Below are 21,000 nucleotides of genomic sequence, written 5' to 3'. Positions count from 1 at the left end.
GTTCCCAAGACACTGTCGCAAACATTCTTCTCAATGTGCATTACGTCCAAATTATGCCTCAACAATAACTCCTTCCAATAATCAAGCTCGAAAAATATGCTCTTCTTCGACCAATTAAGTTCAATCGGAGCCCTTTTGCGTTTCACACCACCAAATTCTTTGTGTTTCCCAGGATGTCTAATGAGCAAATTCTCTAATTGCTTCAAAACATCATCACCGGAGTAATGTTTCGGTGGTGGCCTGAGTTCCCTGTTACCGTCGAATAGTGCTCGTTTGCTCCTCCATTCATGATCCATATCAAGAAATCTCCTATGGCCAATGTATGCAATTTTACTTCTAATCCCTACAGAGGGAGTTTCTTCATTGCATGTGGGACACGCCTTGTACCCTTTTGTGCTCCACCCAGACATCATAGCATAAGCTGGGTAGTCGTTAATGGTCCACAAGACTGCTGCACGCATATTGAACAATGTACTATTGTATGCATCTCTTGTCTCGACACCATTCATCCATAACTCCTTCAACTCGTCAACCAAAGGTCTCATATAGACATTGATATCTTTTCCAGGTGAAGAAGGACCTGGAATAAGAATAGACAACATTAATGACTGTGGTTTCATGCACTTCCACGGCGGCAAGTTGTATGGGACAAGTATTACAGGCCACATGCTGTAAGAGTTGCTCATGTTCCCAAAAGGATTGAAACCATCTGTAGCCAACCCAAGCCTAACATTTCGAGGTTCGGCTGCGAAAGATGGGTACAACTCATCAAGGTGCTTCCACGCCTTACTGTCAGCGGGGTGCCTCATCACACCATCTTCCCTTGGCCTTTTAGAATAGTGCCATCTCATATCCTCTGCAGTATATCTGGAACTGTACAGCCTTTTCAATCTCGGCGTCAACGGAAAGTACCGCATGACCTTATGGGCCACTTTCTTCCCGTTCCCACGATTATCTTGCCAGCGACACTCACCACAAACCGGACAGAATTCCAAATTCGCATTCTCCTTCCAAAACAGTGCACAGTCATGCTTGCAAGCATCGATGGACTCATATCCCAATCCAATACTCCGCAACTTTGCCTTCGCCTCATAGTTAGACTTAGGTAAAATTGTTCCGTCAGGCATAGCGTCGACTAACAATTCCAGCAAACCATCAAAGTAATGATTGCTGCACTTGTTAATTACTTTGAGATGCATCAGCTTCACCAAGAAGTTCAACGCGGAATACTTTCGGCAACCCGGGTACAGTTCACTTGACATCTCCTTAAATAAATTGTCATACTTGTCGCGATGTTGAGGATCATCTTGGGGAGGATCATTATAGTTTCCATGGGGAACGTCATCTTCAGCGTAAACATCCTCCAGGATATCCGCTATCTGATCTCTATCATGATCTCGTACCACAGCTGGTGGCGACGGCAGCGCCTCTCCATGGTAATGCCACACTTTGTAGGACTGTACGATGCCATTGTTGAATAAATGCATCAAAATTGCATTTATAGGCTGGAACTTAACATTCCCACATTTCTTGCACGGACAGCGAACCAAACCCCGATCGTTCAACTGATTTTTGGCGATATCGAAGAACTCCTTAACACCATTTCTATACTCCAGAGACCAACGATTCCTCGCACTCATCCAGCTTCTGTCGCTTGCCATCTTTAAGCGAAATAATTAAGAAAATATTAATAATTGTCTTAAAATAAGGGAAATGATAGTCAAAGTATTTCATGACTGTTTGTCTCCCTAATTATCACTAACTGATAATAATATCCTATCTCTGGCAAAAATAATTATTTATAGAGATATTTCCGGCTAAATTACTCAAACTTACAACTTACTAACACTTAAATGACACGTGACACCACATGATTGGTACACATTATTATTATTATTATTATTTTAAATAATTTTTCATAAAAAAAAACATTTTATATTTTTTATTTTTTTTAAAAAATCCAATTTATTGTTTTCCAATTTAAAGGTAACAAAAAATAATTTTTTTTTTCATTTTTTACAAAAAAAAAATCAAATTTGCTGCTTTTAATCAATTATTTAGGATTAAGTAAAAAAAATATTTAATCTTAAATTATTGCTTAGATTTTAAACAAAATTACTTAATCTTTAATTGAAAACAAGTAGACAAAATGATAAATAGGAAGATTTTAATAATAATAAATTAAAAATTTTGAGGATATTAACAATATAAAATTAAATTTTAAAAAAAATGTATTTTTCATACTTAATCTTAAGTTGAAAAAAATTTTGAATTTTTTTTTAAAAAATGTAAATTTTATTTTTTTGTTAAATTAAAAAATATTTTAAGAATAATAACAAATTTTATCAATCATGTACTGCCACGTGTCCGTTGACTAGTCTACTTTAACATTTACTTATTTATTACTTTTAATTTAAAATTAATTTAATTATACATTAATCTCCATTTTGTAATTTTTTATTAAATTCTTTAATTTGTATTGGATTATTTACTTAATCAATAATAATTTTATTATATTTATATTTTATTAAATCATTTATATTTTTAACTTTTTCAATTACAAAACATCTAATATTAATGTTAAAATTAATTATTAATTATTAATTATTAATTATTATGATTGGTAATTTTATTTTATTTAAATTATAGTTAAAAATTATTTTTTTGATGAATTTTTAATTATACTTAAATATTTATTTAATTAATTATTAAACTTTTATTAATTTTACTAACTCCAACAAAAATTGGGCAGCATAACGACTATATTTCAAACTATCCCAAAAATTTAAAAACCTACAAATTAAACATATATATAACCAGAATAGTCCCAGAGCAATATACAGAACATTCTCATAACATGCACAACATAAACCAAGATTAATAACATATATCAAATCTTTCTATATCAGTAACATCAAAACAATTTATTTAGTAAATATTTATAAACAAATAATATTTAATATAAAAAATATAATATATATTTTTTTAATATACATAATCTAATCTATTTTTTAATATACATATTAAGCATTAAAATTAAAAAAATATACATTCTCAAATCAAATTTTTTTTAATAAATACTAAAATTATATTTTCTTTTTCATTATTAATATCATTTTTTTAAAACTACACATTTATTTATTTTATAAACAGAAAAATATAATTATAATAACAAATATCACACACATACATTTATATTAATCAATTTCTACAAAAATTTAACATTAAATAAACATATATACACACCCATTTACAGAAATACATAAACATATATCCATATACAAACATATATACAGATATATAAAAAAAAAAAACCAAATTTAAGTATATATATATTCAGATATAACTAATATATATATATATATTCGGATATAACTAATATATATAAATATATACATATATATAAACTAATATATATAAATATATACATATATATAAATATATACATATATATATTCGGATATAACTAATATATATAAATATATACATATATATATATAATCATATATAAATATATATATAAACCGAAATATATATAAACATATATAAATATATATATAAACTAACCTTTGCATTTGTTTCACCGAGAGAGTTACAACACACCTGTTCATAGGGAGAGAATAACAAAAAAAAAATACAATTACAAAACATAATATTGAGAAAAAAATCCAAAAATGTTAAAAAATTTCTCATTTTACTAACCTTGAGAGATGCTTCAATATATAACTTGAGCCACGGCGTGGGATTATGGGACACCGGTGGTCGGAGACTATCACAGAGGAGAGAGAGAGAGCTTTGCTTTCACAAACTCAGAACAGAAATGGGGAAGAAGGAGGCTGCGGCTGAGATATATCGTTAAGACTTTTGCCGGCGCGTTTCGTTGCGCCGGCAAAAGTCTAAAAATGCGCCGGCAAAAGTGTTTAAGTAAACCCTAAAGTAAAACGATGTCGTTTTAATTATCTCGACTTTTGCCGGCGCGTTTTTTCACTTTTGCCGGCGCAACGAAACGCACCGGCAAAAGTAAGCCCACCTACTTTTTATTTCAAACGTGTAAAAATTTAAAAACACGTTGACTTTTGCCGGCGCGTTAGGTGAAATGCGCCGGCAAAAGTTTGTACGCTTATTTTGAAAAATCTGGCATTACTTTTGCCGGCGCAACCCCGACTTGCGCCGGCAAAAGTCATCTTTTCCGGCGTTAAATTGCGCCGGCATAGGGTTTGATTTTTGCCGGCGCAATTCATGAATTGCGCCGGTGAAAGTGATTTTTGCCGGCGCAATTACGAATTACGCCGGCAAAGAACTGGTTTCTTGTAGTGTTTGGATCGTGGATTACCCTAAATAGTTGTAGCAATTAGTTTTTTAAAAAAATTCTTTATTACAAAAAAAAAAAAAAACAACAACAACAACAATCGGGTCGGGTCGTGATCCGACCCGTTTCAATTGCTAGCGGGTCGAGTCGGATTTCAACCCGCTCCGGTTTTGCCCCGCTTATATCCGGATCAGGAGTCGCCCCGTCGCGTCGGGGCTCCGACCCCCCCGATTCACTAGGTTTTTTTTCCATCCTTATTTATTTCTCATCTCGTTGACTCTCATCTTTAACAACCAAAAAATTAATTTTATAATTGAAAATATTTTAACAAAAGTCGAATCTAGGATGTTATTTTAATCCATTTTATAAAGCACAAAATATGAATTATCATTCAACAAAAGACAATACCAATCGCATATTCAGAAAAAATATAGAAGTTAAAATGATATTTTTCCTTGTTATTATTATTATTATTTTAAATATTTTATCAGATATATAATATGGGGAAGTAGTCGTTGAACAAGGTTACTACAGTAGTATTACATATGAATCGGTAGTTAGAAAACCCATAGCACTGATTACAACAAGTTGCAATATCAAATGAGTAGTTTTATTTGCAAAACATGAAAATGATATATACTAACAATGCGATTGGTGTACTAAGGACAATCTGTTAAAAAAAAATAACTTGGTGAATCATATATAGTCTTATAAAATTATGTATTGTCAAGTTTCCGATTTTTATTTTTTTATTTTTTTTTTGAGATGCATAAATTTGAATTTCTTTATATTTATCATATATTATTTTTCTCCTTAAATAATATCAGAACTAGTTTTAGTGTTATGATGTATTTTTTCTTCTTCTTCTTCTTCATAATATCATGTGTTACTGAAAAACAAAAATAGTTCAACATTTTGGGCCCCTCAATTATTTCTCATATATAAGAGATTAATTTGCGGTCAAAGTCTTCTGATAAATCATAAATATATAGGAAGGTTGAGTGAATTATCCATTTGTCAACGGTCAAAATGTGCCTTTATGAATCCAAATAAGTATACTTTATTATTTATTATTATATATCCCAAGCAAAGTAATAAAATTACTACGTACAGTACGTCTTATGTAATTTTTTTTTACTGCAGTATTACATTTTGCGGTAAAAGTAGCTAATTTATTTCGTTAGTATCACATGTGAAACTAAGTTAATTTTTTTTATAGCAGCGAAGGTATTTTCTATTTATAATTTAGTATAGTTTATTACAATTGTTAAATTCGATTGTAATACATAAGCGAAAGTATCAAATTAAATGAATATTTGCGATAAAAATACTCAATTAAATGGAGAATTTAAGAGATATTTACAATAAAAGTACCAAAATTATAAGTAAATTTCATGACATAGTGGCAAATTTAACGAAAAAAACAAACAGATGTACTAAACGGCACCAAAATATAAACGAAAAATACTTTCACCGCCAAAAAAATAACTTAAATATTATAAATACAATAATTTATGTATTTTCGCCGTAAATATCCAAGACGAACTCTGATATATACTAGGGGAACCCATATGAACAATATGATAAAAAAAATAGATGGACTAGGTAAAATAAATGCTACATTATTTGTATGTGCTATACTAGTATCAACTAAAATTAAAAGGCATGGATGCACGTCACTCACATTATATTTTAATCCAAATTCTAATTAATACCTTTTCGCTTATATATATATATATGTATATATATATATAATAGTATTATAGTGTTTTAATATTTTAAATAATGAAAATATAATTTGATTCAATCGTCAAAATAGGTGTCCAAAAGAAAAATAACATAAGTACAAAAGCAACAAGGACAAAATGTAGCTTGATTAGAGAAAGAGAGAGAGCTAGAGAGATAATGCAAAACAACTTATCTTTATTAATGGGGTCCATTAATTAGACCTATATCAAAAAGATACTAATATAAAAAATAAAAAAAATAAAAAAAAGCAAAACCAAAAGAGGATTAATTAATAGTTTCGATATATATAAATCTTCATTGTATTGTTAAAATATCACGGCATGATGAGATTATTGTTTTTTCCATTAACGAGAAAGTTAAAGAATGAAATATGGTTTTGTATATTTCTAGTTAGTTTGATATGAGAATTTTGTATATAATAATTAAGAATGTCATAAAAAGGTGTGTAATTATTTGATTTGACACAAAACAGAAGAGAGAAATTGAAATAAATTTAACTTAATAATTATGAATGGAATACACATACAAATTTTTAAATGAGAATTGCTAACGAGTATTATTGGTGCCCAATACTACAAGGATATGACATATCATTATTGGTACAGTTTAATATCGGGACCTACATATTTGAATTTAATAAGTATTATAAGATATCGCTAACTAATTATCATATACCACATCATGTAGTGTTGGACACTTTAAGGTGCTAAATAGCAACATTCATTATTAAAAGAGAAATATTAAGGCAGACAAGTAGTATTCAACATTACAAGAAGGTGGCATATTATGCAATCTAATATCATGTATTTATATACTAGATACAAACAACGTGCAATAAACATGTTTGCTTAGTTTTTTTATAGAATTTATTAATTATTTTTATTAAATTTATATTAATGTCATATAAATTTCAAATAAATATCCTATTTTAATTCAATAATTTATTTACTTTTGTTTAAGTTTATATTTGTTCTAGTTTTTGAACTTGGGAGTGACAACAAGAGATTATATATTATATGTTTAATGTAATACTAAATATTATAAGTGAATTTTAAATTTAAGTTTGTTGCTAGTTTTTTTTAAAAAGTAATTTGTTGCTAATTGATAGTAGATTATATTATATGTTTAATATGATATTATTTTAATAAGTGAGTTTAAATTTAATTAAATTTTATTCAAATTATAAAACATATGATTTTATTATTTTTAAATAATTATTATTATAAAATATCTCAAAAATATTATATTTTAATTTATTTCATTATTTATTATTTTTAAATAATTATTATTGTAAAATATCATATTTTAATTTATTTAATTATTTATTATTTTTAAATCATTATCTTTATTAAATATCTCAAAAATATCATATTTTAATTTTTTTAATTATTTATTTTATTTTATTTAGATTTAAAAATTTATAAACTACCGTTAAGTATAAAAATATTTTATTAAATATAAAAATATTCCATTAAAATTAACATTAAAAAAATAAAAAATCATTAAAACTAAAAATTTTCATTACCTACACCCTATGATATATATATATATATATATATATAATTGATATGCCAGACAGCGGGAGTACTTTAACGTCGCAATTATTTCACAAATGAAAATTTAATTTCTGTTGTAGGACACTAGTACTCCCTTGTAGTTTTTTAGGGTAATATATAGTGAATAATATTAATACTCTTTAGCTTTAATAAATAAATATTTTTATTTTCACATCCTTATCACTTTTTGTAGCCCCGTGTGCTCACCACCAATTATTTCTTATAATTAAAAAAATACAATAAATAAATAAATTAACCAGTACCCGTGTATTTATATCGTTCTTTTTGTGCTCATACAGAATACCTCTAAAGATCTAAGTTCACTACCTAAAATTCTCTCTTCCATTCTTGTTATTAAAAGTTTCTTTATATGGCTCTAACTCTACTGCGCAGCTTTGTGCCGAACACGATCGCCGCCGTTAGGGGGCTGACTTCGAAGCCTATCTACCTGAGTACCGCCACTGTTCTGTTAGTATATATATATACATACTTTAAACTCATTCTACCTTTGTTAGAAAATTTCTCAAGTTTTTACTAATTTTTAACTCTCTCTCTCTCTCTCTCACGCAAATATATATATACATATAGAAAGAGAGAGAGATGTACTGTAATTGCCTGGCTACAACTAACAACACTTGATTATATCTTGTCAGGAGGCAACCCAAAACCCCTCCTCCTGTCACCAAGGGCGGCGGCCAAAGAACTAACGGCGGTGGCGGAAGTGTGAAGCCCAGCGATACTGCTCAAAACTCTCCCAAGATCACTAATATTGAAGAATCATCAAAAAATAATAATATTGAAGGACTATGGTCTTCTGAGGTTGCTAATAATTAATTAATATAATATAATTAAGTGTTATTAGTTAATGAGTGCATATATATATATATATGGGGTATGTATTTATATATATATATATATATATCGAAGTTCTAGCTGTGATAAGGGTTCAAGTCTGAAGAAAGAAAATCCCTTGCTAGCTAGCTATATGGAAGGGATTAATTTATAATGTCTAATAAGTTAGAAATTTATGAGTATTTTGTTAGAAGAAAGTTTAATTCGCTGCCTATCTCAATAATTGTATAAATAGTGTTTCTTATGATTTTCTCATCAAATAAAGTTTCTACTTTCTACTACTTTTTTCTTGTGATGATCAAGTTAAATTTTTTGTTGTTTTGTTAGTTAGAAAACAATTATATTGAAATTTTCTTTTTATATATAACGATTTTTCGTTTATTTCATTCAAATAACTTGTAAAGAATTACTGTTCAAGTATAAATTTTTTTTTAACATGTGCTGTAAAATACTCTAATTAAACTTCTCTTCTTCTTCTTCTTCTTCTTCCAAACTTGAAATCTATTTGTAACTATATAGTTTATTTTGAATCTTTTGTGAATTCCAAATTTTAATTAACAAAGAAAGTGATTCATAATTAATAATTAATGGAAATAATAAGACTTTTTGACTTTAACAAGTCCTACTAATAATGAGTCTTCTAATATATAATAAGACTCATTAAAATGAATAATCATATTGAAGGTGTGATAATTCGTGTTCCAGTGTTTTCAGGTCCCTGAGATATGTGTATTATTATAATGAGTACATTTGATAATTTCAAACAGTATGATCATGATATACTTTTTATAATTCGTGTCATCATCTTTTAATTCAAATTTTAATAAACCTATAACTTGCTGTAAATCACATTTAAGATATTATTTACATACAATATTTAACTTGTATGTAAGTTGAAAGATATTTAAACATATTTATTATTTAACTTATTATTTTAACATTTTTTTTTAAATTGACATATTAATATACATTTATACAACTAATTAGTAAAACATTAATATATATTATAAATCAAATTTACAATATCTTCATGTTTTACCCCTACTTGGCAGCTATATTTAATAGCAAAAAAAATTGACAGGGAAAAAAATAAATTATATGAAAGAAATTTAATTTATAGTATGTATTTTATCTATAATAAATTATATTATTTTTTTCCTAAATTTTAGCTAGGTATATTAATCACACTACATTACATTATACTTGGTGATATAATATGTTAATGTTTATTTTGCGTACCTATATAAGTAATGATTGAAATAGTTGCTGCAAAAATTAAAACATGAACAAAATTACGATTTGGGTTAAGTTACGGACTAGGTCGTTTTTTTTAAGACGTTCGCGACACTGCCTAGAATTGTGCAAGCAGACTATCAGCCATGTTGTTTCCAGGATAAAACAACACAGTTGAACAATGTATCGAATCCCTACCCCACTGCAATGTAGAGAACCATTGAATACAAACACCCTAAAAGCTACTGTGCAGAATCGATCATAAAATAAAACCAATATTTTTTCTAATGTGAAAATGAGAGAAGCATTTTACCCCATGAATTCCATTGCATTATATTGAATGATAGACAATAATAACGGGAATAAAAAACGTTAATTAAATCGTGGGAGAGGAAGTTGGATCCCTAGAAAAACTGATGAGAAAAAAACCTTCTGTCCACCAAAAAGTTAATCAAGTTTTTATTAAATAAAATAATAATTTAATAAATAAATTTTTTCTCCAAAAAATAAGGTGCACACCACACCAACCAGCTAGCTCAGTTCGGTTGGATGACAGCGGCAATGTGTGTGGTGTTCATAGGAGCATTTGTGTAACTCCTCCCTCTTCCACAATATTGAGTATCCCTTGGGTAGGCTCAAGTCTACTATATACATACCCTTACAAATAAATATTCCACAATAATGCGTGACTCTTACTCTAGGAGTCAATAAATCACATTTTCTATTTTTAACAATTCATATATATATATATATAAAAGTTCCAACAAGTAGTCGACTACTCTTACAACTCAACTAGTCCAGTGCATGCGATGTTTTTGTGATTGTGATATAAAGATGGAAAGTTGCCAGGTCGGTCCCCTACCCTTCGATTATCATGAACAAGATTTTTCTTATTTGTATTAATATTTTAATTAATGCCCTAAGTTTGCATTTTATTAATATTAATTGTACATATCATCATAAACATAGTTTCCAAGTTTGTCGGTCAATAATGCACACTCATGTGATGTATATATATAAAATTAATTGTTCGAGAATTATTGTTTATATATATGGACTATCTACAGAGTTTATGTTTGTCATTGTAGTTATGGGTTGAGAGGCCATATTCAATGTTGACCTTGCCTCCTCTACATTGACAAACCTTTGAGCTCGTCGATTGAACTCGGTTGAGGATCTCACAGGCTTTCTCTGCATATCTTCCCAGAGAGGGCTTCCAGGCATTACCCCAGCTCAAACAGCCATCAGATGACCGCTGTCATCTACGTCAAGAGCTCGGGCGACTTCCAAATTGAACCTTGTAAGGTAACTTTTTAATGTTTCATTTGGCTGCTGTTGGACATTGGTCAAGGAAGACGCCTCGGGTCTTATTCCAATCATGGCTTTGAATTGCTTCTTGAAATCTCTAGATAATTGATCCCAAGAAGCAATTGAATGCCTCTTATATTTTTCGAACCAGTTTTTTGCTAGTCCTGTGAGCGAGGCTGGAAACAGCATGCATCTGAGCTCGTAACCCACGTTACTCGTTCTCATGATGGTATTGAACATACTTAAGTGACTGTATGGATTGGAATTCCCATCAAATGGTGGGACATGAGGAATTCAGAATCCTTGAGGAAACGGGACGCTGGAAATATGGGGGCGAAGGGTTCGAGTTTCTCGTCGAACTCTTCGTCTTGATCCCGACCTCATTCGTTTTGTAAGAGCCTGAACGCTCTTTCCAGCTGTTCGATCATTTCTTGGACTGGATCCACGGGAGGCATGACTTGAAACTGGTTATCGTTGATCACAATTCCAGCTTCGCGCCTCCGCACAGGATTCTTGTGTCCATTGAGATGATCCCTCAAGTCTGGGTTCGAGGGGTTACCATTGCCCTATTTCTGGTTCAGGTGTTCCCGTAAATCTGGGTGATCCCTTCAATTCCCAGTATTTCTGCGTTCCTGGTCATACATATTGACCGATCTAGTATCTCCTGAGCCTTCACTGATATGGCTCGTCGCACAGTTGTTTCGAGATGGGTTCCTTTCTGGTTGTCTTGTCTCGATAGTGTGAGACCGAGACATTTGGCTTCTCGTGGGTTGGGTACCTCTATGCTCCCTAGCGGTCTCCCCATTCCCATGTTTTTGCCCCGCTCGCCTTTCCCTATCACCCTGAGTTGGTTGCGTGTTTCTCCGAGTTAGTGAGGGATACCTTATCGGCGATGGTGGGTGCCTTATGTGTGATGGTGGCTGCCATCCATTACGGGGCCTAGAAGATCCCGAGTTTTCCTGTGCTGGTTTAGGAACGTTTGGTGTGTTACCAGTATTTTGGGTTTGAGCCTCCGTGGGGGCTCGATTATTCCCAATTTCGGCCGATATCTAGGCAGTTAAGTTGGCAGGAGCTCCAGCCCAGGTACTTCTCCGGGGCCTTGGGGAAGCAGGTTGTTCTGCAGGTGGCAGAGGTTGCTCTGTTCTTCGTGTGGCAGCATTTTTGCAAGGTCGCCCACGAGGCCTGGGTGGTGGAACATGAACATCTCACGGAGGTGGAGCTTGGGCCTCAGGCGGAGGCGGGGGCTGAGCCGCCTGCGCCTCAGAAGTCAATCTGGCCAGCTCCTCATTACGTTTCTTGGCCTCTACCAACTGCTTTCGCAATTGACGGTTTTCAAGCTCCACAATAGGGACATATCGTTCAGGGTTGTAGTACATGTCCTCGTCGTCCCTGGGGGCCGGTGGTGCTGATGGTCCTTGTAATGCCCTGAATTTCCTAATAAGGTTTAGGGCCTTGATTAGGAGGTCGGGAGGGCCATAATTGATTTATTATGGTATTTAATTATTATATGCATGTTTATGTGAATTATATTATTATATGATGGTAAATGCATGCATATGGGTGTATTTATGATTATAAGGGCATTTTGGTAATTTGGCCGCTGTGGGCGTAATTGTGTTCTTTGGGTGCATGGTTGTGATTAATTAACATAGCCACATTATAAGGTGGATTGGTTCAAGCTATTCGGCATGAGACAATCATGAAATGTAAGTGTCCGGTCTAGTCATAACGGGTTTAAGTTCGGGGCTCGGGGTGAGTCTCGGGGTCATTTCGATGAGTAGAGCATTACCGGGAATTAAAAGGGTAATGGGATATGATTTATTGGCATTTGAGAATATTGAGAATAGCGAGAATTGGAGAGCGTTAATTATAATTAACGAGATAAGCGGAAAAGGACGGTTTCGCCCTTGGGAAGGCTTTAGAAACTTTTAATGACCTAGGGACATTTAGGTCATTTGGTTTGGATTTATATTGACTTTCAAGGCGGTAGAAATTCAGAACAAAAATAGAGCATCATCCTCATCTCCTTCTTTCTCTCCCGTACATGTTCTTCCCTTCATTTTCTTTTGAATTTTGAGAACCCAAACCGAGGCAACAAGCTAGGAGATCAAAGGTGGGAGCTTAGAAACTTAGTTCAACCATTGAAGAGGGTTTAATCTCAAGTTTGAGGTAAGTTTCAGCCATGGAATCTCTGGTTTTACTCTGTTTTTTATTTAAGTTTTAGTTTGTGATTTTTTGGTGGATAGTTTGGATTAATGGAAGTTTGATTGATGTTTACCTTGGGTTGATGAGGGTTTGATATAGATGATGTATAGTGGTTGAATTGGGTGTTAGGTTGAGGTTTGGGACTGGTTTGAAGGTTTTGTTTCGAAAGAAAACGCAGGGGAAGAAAGCTGATTGCTTAGTGTTTTGCATAAAGGGCCGCGGCATGGCTATGGTGAGCCGCGGCCTATGTTGTTTTCTGTGGGAGGAAATGCCTCTGTCTGAGGGTGAGCCGTGGCATGGCTGTGGTGAGCTGCGGCCCATAAGGGCATTTTTGGCCAGAAATGAGTTTTTGACTTGGGGATGCTAGCTTTAGGCCTCGGGGTCGATCCTACTACCCGGTTAAGTGTGGATTGATGTCCCGGAGGCTAGATATTGGTTTGGGAACCTATGTTGATCATTTTTATTGATGGTATCCTATATTTGGTTATGACTAGGTGCCCGCTAAAGGACTAAAAGTTGATCGTTCTCAAGGGTCGTTCTTTTAATCATTCTAGCTCGAATCTGAGGTAAGAAAACTGCACCCTGTGTATATGTGACATGCATGGCTATTCTTGATGCATGTTGCTTGATTATTAAACGTAACCTGCATGGCTATTATTGGTGCATATTGGATTGTTAAGTATAATGCATGTGATGCACGAGAAACATGTGACTAGGACATGCTTTGTATACTAAGTATATTATCGTTCAGAGCTTGAGCCTCTGTGTTTATGCATGATCCTAATTGTACAAGTACATGTTAAGTAAGCATGTTGAATACCTTGTATATGGATGTTGGACATGTGATATATGTTTGGTGGCATGGCTTACTTGTGTATGGCACTGGCTTATTAGTCAGAATCGGCAATGGTGTTAGATTCATCTGTGAAGCTGTGATTTACTAGTCAAGTTCACAATGGGTTAAACACTGGTCGTGTTTTACTGACTTAAAAGAGTCAGAAATGGCATAGCGTCATGAACGTCGAGCCAAATGAAGATTAGATCTAATCGATATCTGCATTGAATGGCTCTATGGCATTAATGTTGGACCGACCCTAAGGTCGATGGACTTATAAGCGCTTGACTAGTCTAAGACTAGTACTCAGAGCCAGGGCATATGGCCCCGGTGACTGTTTGTCACATGGCTAGGGAACGATGTTCCAGAGTTATGACTCTATGGTCATGAGGAAGGTTATGTTGGTGACTATTCACCATACACCTATCCTGATCAAACTTATGAAAGGTCCTCTTATCAGTTAAGCCCGAGTGACCTTAATGTCACATGGCTAGAGGGTGTTGTTACCATACTAGTGACCTTTGATATCCGTTAAGCCCTGGTGATCCTATCATCACATGGCTAAAGGGTGTTGTCCCCATATTTGTGACTTTTGTGATGGTCACCTATTTGTTTGGATGGTTGGTCTTGAGTAATTAATACAGCCACTGTTGATATTATATCATGTTATATTGTGTTTTCTTGTTGGGCTTCGGCTCACAGGTGCTATGTGGTGCAGGTAAAGGCAAAAGAAAGTTGGACCATCCTTGAGTTGGAGAGCTTAGGTGATGACGTGTACATATGTAGCTGCTCGTCCATCACGGCCAAGGTTTAAAGAGGAACTAGGGTTTAACCCTGTTTTGCCGCATAGAACGGCCTTTTGTAAATATTTTCTTGTAGAAGACTTTGAAATTATGCTTCTGGGATCCCAACATATATATTAAACGTTCTAATGAAACGTTACATCTTAATCAAAGTTTTTAATCCCTAAATCGCTAATTATACTTAGTTACACGATTTTGGCCAAATAACTCGATTAGCGAGTTTAGCACTGTTTACAAGGCACACCGTAACGGTCCCTAGAGTTGGGGTGTTACAGTCCTCGAGATTCAGAGGACCAACTCTTCTCATCTAGGTCCGAATTCATCATCACCTGCTTCCCAGGGCGCTGGGGGTAGTCAACTTCCTCTAAGATTTCCTCCTCAGGAATGTTGGGATCATTCGCGGCCATAGTTGATTCAGGGAGGCTTCTTCGAGTGAATAGACTCACGTACATACTGCTTAATGCTCTCAATGAATGCACCAAACTGTAGACGCCATTTTTCGTCAACTTAAATCGTAGAGCGATTAAACAACGTTTACTATGAGGCGAATGAATAATGAAGAAAAACAAGAGGGTTTTTATGTGGGCAGTAGTTAACTCTGCCTAGTCCACGAATCTGTATTATTAAGGCTTAAAGATTTCTGGAAATTCTTCAGAGATGAATTACCGAGAGCTTATTCTCTAGCCCAAAGAAATCGATCCTTTACAAGTGATCCTTCCTCCTCTATTTATAGGGGAGGTTACAGAGTTCATTCCCACATATTTTGGGAAGATATTCTGTATATCAATTTAAATAATGACATTAAATACAATATCTCCTACATATATGGAAACGTCCCATAAGAATCGGGAACGGATAACAGACTAAATAATATCCCTTAAATGTTGGGATTATACAACAATAAATATGTTCATATACATAACGGGCTATCCAAGATGACCCATCGGGTTTTCGAGATCAGCGATCGACCCTGTGGCTGTTGAGACTTATGGTATTGCTACGAGCTGGCCATCCAACTTCAAGACATGCTCGGAGTAGATTGACACTATCGAAGCCATCATACTCGAGCTTGCACTTCCCAAGCTCGGACTGTTTAATCCGAAGGCAATCGATAACGGATGTATCCCAATGTCATGCCATTTCGAACATAGAAAGCATCCTGAGGTTACACATGTTCAAGGTCTTTATTTTACTTCAGAGATCTTATTGCTGGACCATACAATGTTTTCATACATTTCGAGCTCGCACCTGACGAGTCCAGTTTTCGAGGTCATAACCTCTGGTCTCGAAATCTGGGTGTAACAGTGATGATGAGGACAGTGATATGTAATTTAAACAAGTATATGTAACCTTTTATTTAATTCAATGAAAACTTTATTTATTATCATTAATTAATGATATTATCAGATATAGGTACACATGCACCTAGTGGATGCCTTAGGGATAATCAATGTATTCATGTACTGATTCTCATTTTTTCAAGATCTTGAAAAAATGAGAATTAGTACATGATTGCTTACTATCTCCAAGGGATCCACTAGGTCAGAATAGGGTAGGTTGGGAAAGACAATAAGTAATAAAATGTTAATTTTATATGTATAAAAAAAGGAATAGACATGCACCTAGTGGATGCCTTGGGGATAGCCAATGTATTCATGTACTGCTCCTCATTTTTTCAAGATGTTTGAGAAACATTTTGAAAAAATGAGGAGAAACACATGACTGCCTTCTATCTCCAAGGGATCCACTAGGTCGAAATAGGGTAGGTTGGGAAAGAACATAAGTAATAAAATGTTAATTTTATAACAAAAAACAATAGACATGCACCTAGTGGATGCCTTGGGGATAGCCAATGTATTCATGTACTGCTCCTCAATTTTTCAAGATGTTTGAGAAACATTTTGAAAAATGTGGAGAACTACATGACTGCTTACTATCTCCAAGGGATCTACTAGGTCGGAATAGGGTAGGTTTGGAAAGACCATAAGTAATAAAATGTTAATTTTATAACAAAAAACAATAGACATACATAATTTGAATTAGTTAATTAATGAATATTTTTATGTAGAATGGTCGAACCAATTAATGACACCAGTGGTGGCTCCAAGAGGGGCAGGGGAGCTTATTACGGTGCCAATATTGAGAAGGAGCTGCTACCAAAAAAGTTAGCCATCTAAAAGTAGAGTTTAATGCACAAACTGGAAAAGCTATTCAAATGTACGGCAAGTGGTTCAACAATTTCATAGCTTACGTGACACCGTACCCCCAACTACACTAGCTTGGGAACAAGTAACACCAGCTGGTATCCAAGTTATTCGGCAGAGGCTATCTGTAAGCATTTTTTAAATCTTTAATAACTCACTATTAAAGATTTTGTCTGTCTTCATAATATTTTAACAAATTCCAAATTTAATTTTGATTTTAGGAAAAATTCATTTATCCACAAGACAATCCAATAATCAATGATGCCATGGTAAGACAAATGCAAAAACATTTGACTGATTGGCGCCACACGATGAAGAAACATTGGGTAGAGGTTGGAGGAGAGGTGGACAACGAGAGAGCAAAGTCAAAACCTTTTGGGTCTATTACTTCTTCTGATTGGGCAATTTTATGCGATTTTTAAGCTTTTGATTCTCAGCAAGTATGTCTTAGATTTTACATTAATGTTTAATTATACAATTACAATCTAGTTTAATGAGTACTATTTTCTGTTTGAAGCGTATATCGAAGAGAAATAAAGAAGCTCGAGCAAAAATGACCATACCAGGAGGACACGGTTCTGAATCCATCGTTGCCCATATTTATGATCACGTAAATTATAATAACCTATATCCTTACATTTACGAAAATATTATAAAGGTAGCAATGTTTAAATAATTTGCTTTTTTAGATGAACCCGTCTACTGGCGAGAAAACATGTAAGTTGCATTACCTTAACTAATTTATGATCATTTAACTTTAAAAAAGTTTAGTAAATAATTAATAAATATTAATTATTAATTGGTTGGTGTCAAGTAGTAATTATTTATTAATTATTAATTAAATTCTTAACAATTAAATCTTTATAATCTATGTGCCAATATTTTTATGATTAATGATTGTAGATTAAGATAAAAAAAAGAATGTAACTAATGTTGTCCCCGTATAAGAGAGCTTGTGGGCTAAGTTAGTTTGTTCATGAAAATTCATATCTAAATCACAACACATGCAAATATAGTTGATGTATATGTTTAGAGACGTAAATTCCCCATTAATGGAATTAACTGCTCTTTCTGTATATATCAACAATATCTTCATGTTTTTTATTTAGATATGGATTTTCATGACCAAATTAACTTTAGCCCACTTGCTCCCTTATACAGGAACAAAATTAATTACATTATTTTTCAATCATTGGTCTGCAGTCATTAATGATAGGATGTTGGCAGATAGATAATAAAGTTATATTTTATATGTTGTTATATTAAAAGTTTATAAGTTAGGTTTTCAAATAATGTTATATTGGAATTCGAGATACGTGTTTTTTATTGTGCAGACTGAGATGACCGAGCGTCGAGCATCGCAGAGTACGGCCCCTGTATCATCTGCTGTATCTTGTGTCGGTGATAATGTCGACGGTCAGTTCCCGCCTGATATGGATATTGTCATGGATGTCCTTGGACCCCGCTCGCGTTATAAGAAAGGGTTTGGGGGGTTTCCTAGGTTGAAGGAAATTGGTGCAAAGAGGACAACATCTTCGTCAACTTCTCAAATGTTCGGGCAATTGCCACCTGAAGTGGACACCATTTTCCAGCAAACTCAGGACATTATGCTGGAAAATCAGAACCTAAAGAAGTATACGACTAAACTTGAGAGTCGTCAACAACGTCAAGATGTACTGCTCAGTGCTTTGTTGAAGTAGGTTGGTGTATTGGCTCCTGGTTTTACTGTAGACTTACCAGAACATGATCCGGACGAGGACGATGATGCTCAAGGGGCGGGGATGATGAGAAGGGCAGTACACATTTGTAGAACTCTTTTATTTATTTATTTAAGGTTTAATTTATTAGAGATTTAATTTACTAAACTACTTTTATATTTTCATGTTTGGTGGAGACAATAAATATTAATAGTTATAATTTTTTTTATTAATTTATAAAATTTTAATTTTATATCTAATTAAATAATATTACTAAAAATTTAAATAATTATTAATATATTAAAATCTAAATTTATTAATTAATATTAATATATTGAAAATAAAATTAGTAATATTATCAAAAAAATTATTTAAAAAATACTTTTACCGGCGCAAAATTACGTCGGCAAAAGTCTCAACCTTTACTGGTGCAAAAATGCATCACTACATATATCCACATTTCCCGGCACAAAAATGCGCCACTAAAAGACATATCTTTTGCCGGCGCAATTTTGCGCCACTAAAAGAATCATCTTTGTCGGTGCAAATTTTGCTCTGCTAAAAGTGTTTTCCACAATAACACGACAAAATTTTTTCCCGATGCATCCTTATTTTTGCCGGTGCATTTTTTCGTCGCCAAAATATACAATTGCCGGCGTATTACATTTTGCGTCGATGAAAGTGTCATTATCGACGGGGGTACGTCGTTGCTTTTTGCTGGCGCAAAAGTGCGTCGGTAAAACCCATTGCGCCGGCCAAAGTCAGGTTTTTTGTAGTGAATAGTAGTATGTGACCTCCTTATGTTGTTGGACACCAATGCCCCTTAGCAATTCTCTTTTAAAAAGCACTTACCCAAAAAGCTAATGGGATTAGCTTATTCGAAAAATGTTTGGCATCATATGAGAAAAGATCTTTACAAAAATATGAAGGCAAGCATCAATAAATATAACAAATATATAATAAAGTTATGGGGTGTTTTTTTCTTCAATTTTTCTGTACTTAATGAAAAGTTAGAATGGGTGTGAATTAAAAAAAAAATAGGATTTTTATTTATAAAAGGCATGATAGGGTGAAAAGAATAGGTTTGGCACATTATATAGTCTTGGCATAGCCATAGATATACGTCGCTCTTTGAAAATTTTATTGTTCTGTTTAGGGTGAAAAAGAGTTGGCACATCTTAAAGAGTTAATTTATTTTCTGTATTTTTTTATTATCTATTACATTAGGTCCACATTTTTTAATATTGAAATTATCAAATTTTCCAAATTTATTATCACACAAGTCCTCAATTTGATTTCATCAATTTTATTTTTCGTACATAATTTGAATACATGAAAAAGATTGTGAGAAAATCACTGTCAAAGAAATACGTACGTTGCTCCATACTTTTAATGTAAAACTTTTTTGATTACTTAGCAAAGATTGAGACAACATAATTGTCAAATAATATAAGAGCAAACGAATTTATTTAATCTCTAAATTTTAAGATTAAAATTACTCTTGATGGACATAGGTGAAATAACTTTTAATAAAAAATATGCTTTTAGGATAACCAACACTAAAATAGCATAATTTCGTACATAAGTAATAAATAATAATAAAAAATAATAGATATTTGTGGTGAAAGTACCTAAATTATTGTGTTTATAACACTTAAGTATTTAAGTTATTTTTTTGCAGCAAAAATACATTTCGTCCATGTTTTGGTGCAATTTATTGCATCTGTTTATTTCGTTGTTAAGTCCACCACCATGACGTGAAATTTACTTATTAGTTTAGTACTTTCGCTGCAAATATTTCTTAAATTTAGTACTTTTGTCACAAATATCCCTTTAATTAGGTACTTTCGCCGCAAATATTCATTTAATTGAGTACTTTCGCCTACGTGTTACAATCGAACTTAACTGTGAGAATTGACAGTTGTACTAAACTGCATCAAAATATGGACGGAATGTACTTTCGCCACAAAAAATATAACTTAATTACTTAAGTGCTATAAACATAATAAATTGAATATTTTCACCGAAAATATCCTTAAAAATAACTACCACAATTCAAACTAACCTTTTATTAAAAAAAAAAGTAAATTGGAATAAAATTTAGTGAGGATATAAGGGCATAGTGGTGATTATAGAACAGATAAAGGATGATTTGGGAAGTAATCACGTACATGAAAAAACTAGTACAAATGAAAAGGGAGATACCTTGAGAAATAGTATATTATTATAATTATAGTTATTTTCTTATA

This window comes from Humulus lupulus, chromosome 8 (assembly GCF_963169125.1).
Source record: "Humulus lupulus chromosome 8, drHumLupu1.1, whole genome shotgun sequence".
Taxonomy (NCBI): Eukaryota; Viridiplantae; Streptophyta; class Magnoliopsida; order Rosales; family Cannabaceae; genus Humulus; species Humulus lupulus.
The sequence above is the reverse complement of the archived record's forward strand: the minus strand, read 5'-3'. Positions refer to the sequence as shown.